Source organism: Periplaneta americana, chromosome 11, assembly GCF_040183065.1.
Source record: "Periplaneta americana isolate PAMFEO1 chromosome 11, P.americana_PAMFEO1_priV1, whole genome shotgun sequence".
NCBI lineage: Eukaryota > Metazoa > Arthropoda > Insecta > Blattodea > Blattidae > Periplaneta > Periplaneta americana.
The window spans coordinates 141,054,756-141,066,831 of NC_091127.1; positions in this window are offsets into that span (position 1 = coordinate 141,054,756).

Sequence of the window (12,076 nt, forward strand, 5' to 3'; positions counted from 1 at the left end):
AGTCTGCAGGTTGTCTAAAAATAAATAATATTATCTGTACATGATCTCTTGGACTCTAGAAATTCTAAATGTAAAATTTTCTTTACGTTCTGGACACGAACTTCTTAAACTCCTATTCTTAGCTCCAGTCTTCTCACATCAGCGTTTCGTGAAAAGAATGCTATATTTTTGGTATAATTGGAACATCACGTAGGGCTATAACGTTCCATTAGTTTCCAGTTACGCAAATATGTCGGAATCGTGGCAAAGGATAGGTATTAAATATAAAAATAGATCGCCATTTTCGTTATGCACATATTTCTCAGCAAACTTGCTAGGATTTTGGAACCCGATTTCTGAATTTGAAAACCGATAAATAATGGATGCGTCGTTTATATCTTCATCTGTAGGCCTAAAGGAAAACTTTCAGGAGCCCTACTCACAAGGGAATACCTAATGTATGCTTTGTGTCTACACAGGTGTTAAAGCCGGCTATTGTGAATAACACATACGGCTGCATTTTGTAAGAATGGAATTCTGAAAATGTTGACTCAGCGTGGAGTTCAGTAGAACAATATTTTGAGAGAGGGAGGCTCAGAGGCGTCGCAAATTTGAGCAAGAAATTATTACATTATATCACTCGTGTGTTGATATAAGGCTCGACACACAGTAAATACTTGAAAGTTACTCAATAGCTAGAATAATACGGCCTTTTACAGCACTGGTCATGAAAAATTACTACAAGTATCGGTTTCACATCTCTATCCGAAAAACCAACTTTGTTTTGAAGTCATTTCATTATCAGAATTAGTTCACACCTGAGGAGTAACGGTTAGCGCGTCTGGCCGCGAAACCAGGTGGCCCGGGTTCGAATCTCGGTGGGGGAAAGTTACCTAGTTGAGGTTTTTCTGGGGTTTTTCTTCATCCCAATATGAGTAAATGCTGGGTAACTATCGGTGCTGGATCCCGGACTCATTTCACCGGCATTATCACCTTCATTTCATTCAGACTCTAAATAATCTGAGTTGATACAGCGTTGTAAAATAACCTACTAAAATTATTAGAATTATGTAATCATATTCATGGTCACAATATTATATCATATTGCCCTTCAGTATTATATCATCATGTGATTAATCAGAATTATGTCATCACAGTTACCATTAATATCATGAGATCACATTCATTATGACCATCACTTCATCAGAATCATATCTCTGTGAACATTATTAGTTTATACCGGTATATATATATTTTTTTCTTTGAGGAGAAAAATTCTCTCCGGCGCCGGGGATCGAACCCGGGTCCCTGATTCCACGTTTCAAGCGCTCCGACCACTGAGCCACGCCGAACTTAATCCACAGCACCGGATCGAACCCTCCTCCTTCAATGCTTCCCTCTGTGGCCTGACTCCAAGTTAGGCATATGTATGTATGTTGACGCATACAGTATGTCCAATGTCAACTGCGATCATATCAGGAGCGCACTCAGTTGAGTGACTTGTTGGTCGGGAATCCGCAGTTATTATGCACTGCTAGCTATGGGAATATTATAGATTTATTAATTTGTCCTACAGAATATTCTCTGTAATATTGACATTTAATTTTTGAGGAGAAAAATTCGCTCCGGCGCCGGGGATCGAACCCGGGTCCCTGGTTCCACGTACCAAGCGCTCCGACCACTGAGACACGCCGAAGTCAATCCACAGCACCGGATTACAGAGAATATTCTGTAGGACAAATTAATAAATCTGTAATATTATTAGTTTATGTAGACACAATTATATCATCATTAGATGTCAAGACTATCATTTCATTAATAGTGCTATATCATCATATTTATAATTGCAATTTCATTACCACTACAGTCATATAATATATGGTTCTAATCTCAATAATTATAGCGTCGTATATATAATACAATCATAACACAATAGTCATCCACATCGTCAGATGTAAAGGTTGGACCGTGAGTAATGTCATTGATTTCAGGGTGGTATTATTTGAGACATTTCGAACAAAAAATTTTAATACAGTTTTTCTTGATTTTGTTTCCTTTCCGAGATGAAAATTGTTTTATATGAAACATTTCATAGCGTGTTTTGAGAAAACCCAAGATGTTTAGTCAGCTTATGATAATAAATGATTCCAAGAATTTTAGTTTTGTTCTTTAAATGTGCATAAACTTGATCGCAACAAATGTAACATTGTAAAATTTCATTTGCAGAACTTGAAGTTATATTTGTTCGAATCTAATTTCTGCAAATTTAAAGTGCAAAACTAAAATTCTTTACATAATTTATTATCATAATATACCGTTCTCTTAAATTGGCTGAGTATATTGGATTTAAATTAAGGACTTTCCCAAAAGCATACTATGAAATGTTTCATGTAAAACAATTTTTCTCGAAAAGGAAGCAAAAACGAAAACATTTGTATGAAAGTATTTTGTCTGAAATATCTCAAAGAATAATCGCCTGAAATTAATGACATTACTTACGGATCACCCTGTATATATATAATTACTCCATGTGGCATATCTCGCATCCAAGCTTCTACCTTTCCCTATTTTACCAATAATTGTCTTTCATGTTCCTATTCTTCACTGTTTATCTGACGTCATCATTCCATTAGAGTCGGGTCTTTTTTTTTTTTTCATTTTTTTTTTTTTTTTTTGCATTTTAATGGCTTTCAGCGATGTATTTTTGAAGGCTCTCTTCTGTTACTCTTCCGTACCAATTTAGACGTCTGCCTTTAATTGTATCCATAATATTTATTATTACTCCCATCCGCTCTCTTATGGTATCGTTTCTAAATCTGTCTTTGTTATACAACAAATTCTTCTCAATTATCACAGTTATGTCATGATAGCTACTGTTAGTATCATGCCATAGTTAACATTATCATCGCAATCATATAATCATTATTACAATTATTTCACTTTAGCAATGTCTTCTTATTATCATTTTCATCATATTCTCTCTAGCGCCAAGGTCTTCTCTTATCAACTTTACCCCGTTATCATCATCTCTTGCGTTATAGTAATTTCCTTATTATAATCATCATTTTTTCCTCTATTATATTGTAATAATAAGTTCTGTAAAGTACACAGCTTAATGACACAATTGATCAGGTCCTCTCTAGAATTATTTGCGCTTTTACTAGTCGCTTAGAATGACTCATAGTAGGAGTCTCAAATAATTTATTTTTTATAAGCTGCTATGGTAGCTCTTTTTCAGAGCGCTGGCTTACGACGACCGCGGAACCAAATTAAAATCTTAGCCAAGGAGGACCTGTATTTGTGGTGATCAAAGTCAAAAATTTCCTTGAGATTTCCTGTTTTTCCCATAGTTATTCCACCAAAATTGTCCACTTCATTATTATATTCCTCTCAAAAAATAGGGAATCTCCTGTGTTTGCGTAACGCCGAAATGGCCGTTCGTCGTGGTGTGTGTTCCTCGCCGTTTGTCCAGAGATTGGTAGATGGAAGCGGTGGTGGGATCTAGATGACTTAGAGACACCGAAGTCCCAAATAATCTCACTTTCAACGGAGTTATGTCGATCCATATAATGTCTGAGATACGGCAGACATTTTCTAGAGATAGCATGCACAGATTCTGTGGCTGGAGAGAAATGCGTAGTGTGGCGGTAAGAGGGGTTCGCACGAATCTTATTTCTTTACAAACAGTTAGTGACGTGAAGGATTGCTTGACAGTGTCAGAGTTTCAAATTAAACTAGAAAAGTATGATTTGTAGCACGACAACCGTTACTGAGAAATTTCTAGATTTATGCTGATAATGTTTTTACCTTGAGCTTTTTGGTAATAATTTTCTTTATTATATTAACCCTTTCTCTTGTCTTTGTGCCACGATACTACAACAGCATATCCTGTCTTGATTAATAATAATGAAGCTGAGTATCACTGTTATTTTGTGTCTGTATTCTTTTGTATACTTCTTGCTTTTTTAACTTTCCTTAATATGATAGACTTGTTTCTATTATTTCGAATTTGTGTTTATATGTTCAGTTTTTTATATCATATTCATTTTGTCACACGTTATTATATTAGATTAATTTCCATCGTGATGTACAGTTTTGTATTGTAATTGTATTGCATTTCTGGTGGCGTGGAAGAGAAGGCCTGATAGTCTTAACTCCACGATAGTAAATAAATAAATATATAAAATAAATTCAGATTGAAGTGCCTAGAAGCGCTCTATGTCTCTCCTGATAAAAGCCTAAATAATTCTATGCTTTTAATAACTCAAAATTTTATACGAGGAAACAGTGTTTCGTTTCTTTCAGTGCTAACGATAATATTCAATTATGGCGAAGCTGGGGATTAATATTAAAGAATATTGAAGTACCCCGAGATATTCTACTGGAGTGTTACCATATGTGGAATATTAACACGGTAAAAACGATTACATACTAAACGCTTTACCTACTGCGTGTGGTCTAATGGTATTTTTCTACAACATTTCGCCTGCTAAGTTATATTTCAGCCTAGTGCATTTCGCCTACTGTAATTTAGCCTAATAGTGTTTCACCTACTGCAATATTACTTCTATTCAAACTATTACAACTATGGTCCGTCCCAGGGATCTGTGGAGGAACTTGGCGCATATGGGGGCGGAGTCAAGGAGGAGACAAAGACAAAGGCAGCAAATAGGGAAGACTGGATAATGCTGGGTTTGCAGTGAAACACGTGCCCTTGAGCATAATACTATGAATAAATGAATTTAAAACGTTCTGCATTAACTCATCGATTACGAACTTATGGATTACGTCATCGCTTGGGTAACAATTTTACACTGTAAATAAATTTGGTCCTGTGGAAAAAAATTTGCGTTTTAAACTTTCAACTCTAATTAAATTACAAATAGTAACTCTAATCAATTACGCTATGTTCTTTATTTTTATTTATTTATTTATTTATTTATTTTAATTTTATTTATTTATTTATTTATTTGTTTATTTATTTTTCAAATTTATATTCTAATCTTTCAATGGTATGCAACAGTAGGCCAAATTAATGTAGTAGAACTATTGAAAGAAGACCAAATGCAGTAGTAGGACAATTTGCAATAGCCCAAATACAGTATGACAAATGCGGTAGGCCAACTTTTCTGCTACGAGTAAAAACTGAATCTAAATATGCGTCTGAGGTATCTTAAGACACGTATCATTGGCGTTTATTTTTATTTATCTGTAAACCTATTACTCAAACGTGATGATCTAAATTTCATCTCAAAATGTGGGAGCAATAAAACGTATAAGTTCTATTCATAGGAGTGTCACATTATTGATGGAAGTAATATTTGAGGTAATGAGAGACTCAGGAGAAATAAAGCCTAGGAAACCAGACGCCGCTGTGTTACTTAATTAAAATGGCTGCAACAACTAAATTTCCTTCCACAGTTAGTTCTGGAACACAAATCAAAATTGTGACAGGTATATTAATCCAGAGTGAAATAGATCCATCAGGCCGCAAGGATTTGCGTTAGTGCCTGTAACGCATTGCAATTGGCGGAGGCGAAGATCCGCTTTAATGGGTCATGACGAGTGCACTATAAAGTTGTAACGGATCGCAAACAAGTGTCTGGCGAGTGTGCTGGGTACTGCTTGACAGCTCACAGTCGGGAGTTGGAGGGAGTGGGAAGGTGAGGAGCAGAGTGGAGGAAAAGAGCAGGAGGGTGGAAAACAAAAATTAGGAAAAGAGAATGTGAAATAATTGATAAATAGTACATTATGCAACGAGCCTATAATGGTAGTAATTAAGAAGCGAGTATGGATGTTTATGAAACGAGCGCAAGCGAGTTTCATAATTTTCATACGAGCTTCTTAATTACCATTATAGGCGAGTTTCATACGACTTTTTATGCTCGACCATATTTCTAACTTTAAATTATTCAGATGTATACATTTTATTTGTATCTGACAAGATCGGAAGTGACCTTGTTCTAGGTCGTGAATTGTGAGATGTGCGCAGACGCGAAAGTATTGATTTTTTCCGAGGAACAATAATGTCATTGACCTTGTGTAATCCCGTTAAACTTGGTATAACATTGATTATTGAATTCAACATTGAAAAACGAGATGACAAATTGAATATACTTGAATATTATTTACAATTAACGCTAATTATTATAGTAACAGAACATAACCTTCTGCGACAGTATTGGATTTCAGCCTCCGTGACTTTTCGCTAATTCTCTTTCGATTGCATATCCGAGAATAAATTGATACTTACGGTTTTATAACGGTACAAAGCTGACTTCTCATTGGCTAAACACATGTAAGCTGAGTTATCATTGGCTGAAGACTTGTACTTTAATGAGTAGGTGTACTTTAATGACATGCATTAAAGGACTGCTACCAGGTGTATAATTAGTACATTTCGGCATGGTCGAGCATAAAGAAACATATGGGGTAAGGTTGCGTATATCGCACCACTTTAGCATTTATAATTTTTATTGGACAATACAATTTTTAATCTCTGCATTCCTTTGCAGAAATACATTCCCAGAACATTTACCTTTCATGTAAAAAAGAACCCTTGAATTTGATTTAATATTTTTGAAGTAGAATGCCATTTTCGAAACACTTGTCAATGGTGCCATTTAGGCAACTAGTTTCCTAAATAGCACCTGCGGCTTCTTAAACCGCACCTCTTTAACTGCAGGGAACAGGATGAAGGAAAGCTTTTAATATTGAACATATTGAAAAGTATTTAATATGAATAATGTAATAAATGCAAATTACAAGTTCATTGAAATTAATGAAAGAGAGTAACGCATCTTCAAATGAAAAAAAAATAGAGCATAAATTACCTAACATTTAAACTTCCTGAATGCGTTTTTTATTGTTACATATTTGCCATGTGCTTCACCAGGCAGTTCAAAGTGTAAACTGCGTCACATTTTCTCCACGATTATCTCGAAGCCACCTAAGAACTGCTTCATGATTTAGCTGTCTGAAATGGTTTGAAGATAGAAACATCTAAAGGCTGGGCCTCTGAGTATTATGACGAGGAAGCTGAAATAGGAGCACATCATTTTCCCGAGATAATCTAGCTTCTAAATTTTTGGAATGGTTCGTATAGGTGGACATACAGAAGCAGCACTTTTTTCTATGGCAGGTTTGAGTGGCAAATAAAATATTTGAGGTATTCGACAAATAGTTCACTGTTGATGTAACCTGAATCAGAGCAAACAAATAACGATCCTGGAAGAACACCAGCTGATAATGTAGGATGCACTGTTTGACGTTTAAAAATTTTCATAGGTGGCACAAAATATCTGGTGCGCTTGTACAACACACACTTGTTGTATTACCGCCCTTTTCACCACTTGATATTGCACCCACCTGATGCATTCCTCGTTCAGTTAAATTTTTTGGCCTTCTTTTGTACGGCTAGAATTGCTACAGTTGCTCATATCGCACTGGTGAGAATTAGGCTCCCACAAAGTGGTGCGAATTAAGAAACTACGTCATAAGTTATTATTTCCTTCATTCTAGCCTATAATCACCACATGTTCGATAATCGTACTAAGTTAAATGTTCTTTAATATTTCTTTTAACCAATAACATATTATGATTATGGATTCCTTTCCATACAAATCCGTTATTAAGTTACAAAATGTTAGCTAAATATACATACACCTGAGCTATTATGTTAAATACTCTATCACCACGTTGCTAGCACAAAGAAGTGCCAGAAATTAAGTGACATGGTGGAAGTTCATATGGTAGATTGTAACAATACCACTAGATGCTACACTACTACAGTAACTTGTTTTAAACTAGTAGTGGTGCTATTTAGGAAGCGGTGCGATTTATGCTACTCTACCCTAAAAGAAGATAAGTAGTGTCAAGTATGGCTATTATGATACAAAAAGTAAATCTTTTGCTGTGATTTTTCTATCAAAGGATATACAAACTTGGAAGAAAAAGAGAAAGAAAAAAAGGTCTTGTGCTACTTTAGACATATATGTATAAGGGATTGGGAGGTACATTTATTTTTTACTAGCCGTACCCGTGCGCCCCGCTGCTGCACCCGTTAGAAATAAATATGAAGTAATTACATAATTAAAACAGGACATTTGATCCAGGGAAAATTCGTGTTTGATAGAAGAATAAATCGTTTAATATGTTACTTAATTTAAATTGTATTAAAAAATAAAAAGGCGATCATTTTGATCCAGAGACCACTCATTTGGTGCAATGACAACTCCTTTAACATGTTTCTTAATTGTTATTACATGCAACTATAGTTTAATAAAGATTGACATATCATTTAGTTTTAATGTGTATACTTTATATTACTTGCTATATGTTTCCATTGAATTATGGTAATAATTTAATTTTAATCCTTGCTTTCTACGTCTTCAGTAAATGGCGCTTGGTTCTGAACCGTGATTCTGAACCCTTCAAATAACTTAAATAGTGATACAACATATATAGTGATATGTAATTATATTTCTTTCTTTCGAAAATGTAAGAATTCACGATCTCCTACGTACCATTGCCATAGAATGAATAAGTGTGTTTTTTCTTCCTAATAAAAAAATTTTATATTTTGCACATAGGAGTTATTGCAGGAACAACAACGCTATAATCTGAGGTGGCGGTGAAAATGTATTGTATTGTTGTTGTAAAGTCTTGTATATCCTTAAATATCAATCCTATCAAGATTTTGCATAGAATAAAACTTATCGGAAATCGGTTTTAAAGAAGCTTTTGTTATGTAACATTTTACCCAAAACGCAATAATATGCTAGATATTTCAATTTATTTAATTCAGGCCTCTTTAAATAAAGTATTTTGAATGTCACATAGTCTAAAATCTAAGTTACAACGAACTTAATTTATATTTCAGTTTTCATCGAAATTCGTTCAGCCTTATCGTGTGAAAAGGTAGCAAACATCCAGACAGACAGACAGATATATAAACAAAAATGTCAAAAAAGCGATTTTCGGGTTCAGGAGGGTTAATTATACATGTTAACACCAATTATTTTTGGAAAATCGAAAATTACCAGAAAAATTTTGGCTACAGATTTATTATTAGTATAGGTTTGTAACAATGTATGAAATTAACACGAACAGTGTATCACAATAGCCGAGCAGTATTTGCATTCACTAGTCATGAGGAGATTCTATGTGCATTCATTGAAACATTTATGCTGGCTGCACTACTTTATATAGAGAGTTTAATTCATTGTTGTCGCTGAAGTCTAGTGGTTAAAACGCTGGTCTTTAATTCGGAAGTTCGAGGGTTTTAGCCTCCACGTATAACTCTTTTTTTGTAATTGCTTTCTACCTTGAAATTAATTGATTAATTTTAATGTTGCAATAAATTAATTTTCATCTAAACATTATTTCACACAGGGATTACTTTACTTTACATTTTCAAATTAATTACTAAATTAATTAATTGCCATCTAAATATTGACGTACATAGGGTCTTCATTTAGGGACCGGATTTTTATGTAATATCAAGGTGTGAAATATGTACATATTCATGTAAGAAAAATAAGCTGAATATATACCGAAATATGTAAAATCATGAAAATATTTAATATAAATATGTGGCAGGTATATGATAGGTAAGACTCTCCAGTTATGATTTCATAGAGCACCCAACTTTTTTACCGCATTCTTGACACATTGTAATTTTTCCATCTGTAGTGAAACGTCGTCCATCGCAATCCATGATTTTATTTTTGTCGTTAGGATTGAAGATACAGGGGCCTTTTTAGTTATTTAAAAGCAGTAGATAAACTCACTTGCACTTTATACTGTAAGTACCAAAACTAGAGAACTGAGTGAAATGAATGACACAACAGTACTGGAAGCACTGTTTCGCTTTACTGGATTAGGAGAAAATAAGAGGAGATGTGAGACACATGAATTTTAGCTGCTCCCTGTAAGAAAGAAAGTACCTACTAAAACCTCAAACTATAGGCATTTAATAACTGTTGTTTGCCTGGAACTAAGGACGTTGTGTTTCGTGTCGAAATATATCCTTTCTTGGGTATGTAAAAAGGCTTTTTAAATCTGTGTATTTCAAATTGTAAACTTCCCTAACGGAAGCTTTTTTTTTTTTTTCCTTTTAGAGACGTAAAAATGAATAAACCCACTAAATATGTAGATTTATGTAATATCAAGCCATAATATGAAATGTGGTGGTAAATATGTAAAAATATTTAATATCAAATTTTATTATATTAATGGCAATTACAAGACTCGCAAAGATGTGTTATTTATATACGGTTAAGTTGAAATGAATATAATATGTAATTACATAAAAATCCGTTCCCAACATTACTTTATATTTTATATGTTTAAATTAATTAATTAAGTTTCACTTAAATTAATACACATAGGATTTACTTTACTTTACTCTTTTAATATTGTTTTAAAGTTTATTTAATTCACATGGATTTACTTTACCATTGCATTTCCTTATTTCACAGGTAACTACAGGGTTGTTTCCGATCTCCGATAACGAATTTGAGTGACATCATGTGCGTCAGGAATCACACCGAGAGCTAAATCGCGACGAGAGGTGACAGATAAGTAATAAGTGATTTCATATCATAGTACACGGTGTATCACAGTAGCAATGCTCAAGAAAATCGAGCCTCTTTGGGAATGGTACATAACAACTCTTTCCAATGCCAAGTACAGTTACGTGAAAATCATAGGAGCCAGCAAAAAGCGTGGTTTCGTTATTTCCAAGAAAGGCATCTTGTGTGTACCTAATAAGACTGGCAAAGCACGGATGGAATTAATTCTAGATGTAAAAAGCAAGAGAATTCACCCCCCCCCGCGTCACAAGTCACCGCACCCCACGAGATGATACAAATTAATTCCATTCGCGCTTTACCAATCTTATTAAGTACACAGAAGATGCCCTTCTTGGAAATAACGAATCCTCGTTTATTGCAGGTTTCTTTTGTTTTCAGTTAACTTTACTTTGCATTGGAAAGGGTTGTTATGTACCCCTCCCAAAAAGACTAAATTTTCTTGAGAATTTCTGCTGAGTCGCCGTGCACTCTATGAGATCACTCACTACTGGTCTGTCACCTCGCGCCACAGTTCAGCTGTCGTGTGACTCCTGACGCACATGATGTCATTCAAATTCGTTATCAGACATCGGAAATAACCATGTATATCGAAAGTTTACTGTCTTTCACCCTCAAACATGCATACATAAGGTTGTCCTTCCACGTGATCTCTTGTTAAAATTGTTATGTCGTCTTAACTGTGGGATTCAAACTGGAGGATTGTACTGCTTGCACAGGGACATCATTTTATTTTTACTACAATTTTTATTGTACCTGACTTTTTGAATGTACTTCACTCCCACCTCCTCTAGTAGTAAACTCCCAACCATCCTCCACACAGAACCAAGGCCGCGTATGCAGTCAAAGTCAAAGTCAGTAAACAGTACTGAGATAGTGAGTAAAATACGTTCCAGAAATATGTTCGTGTCTCTCAGTGACGAAAGAGCTTTCAATAGTGAATCATATTTTCGTACGGATACTGTCGTCCATTTGCCTACGTTTCCCCCACCCGCTTCTGCTCGCCCCTCTGTAAAGGCTAGTGGCTGGGCAGTCTTAGCTCTTTTCTGAAAACATTAATTTCTGTTAGGAATTGGAATTATTATAAAACTGTTTAACATAACTTAAATAAAAAGGCCTCGTTAAGTAATTAACTGTCACGTGATTTCTCCCTTTTCTACGACCCTGCGACAAAACGACTTCGACGGATGTAGATAGCATGTCTGAGTAATTTTATCTTTTCCGATCGAGCAGAAGTAAAGATTCAATTTACAGTACGTAAGGTACTCTTTTACAGAGCAGATACAGAATTATTTCAACATGAGTTACTACTACGAAGGACGAAACTGGTAATTGGAATTAGGTACAATAGTCTATATTGCGATAAGACGCAAATATGCCTGTGTCGAAATAAACGACCACAATTTTTAAAAATGTGTTTAAATATCCATATTATGATTATTTTAACTTAATTCTCTATATTGTACGCTAATGTGCTGTAAACAGTATAATATACACTGCATAAT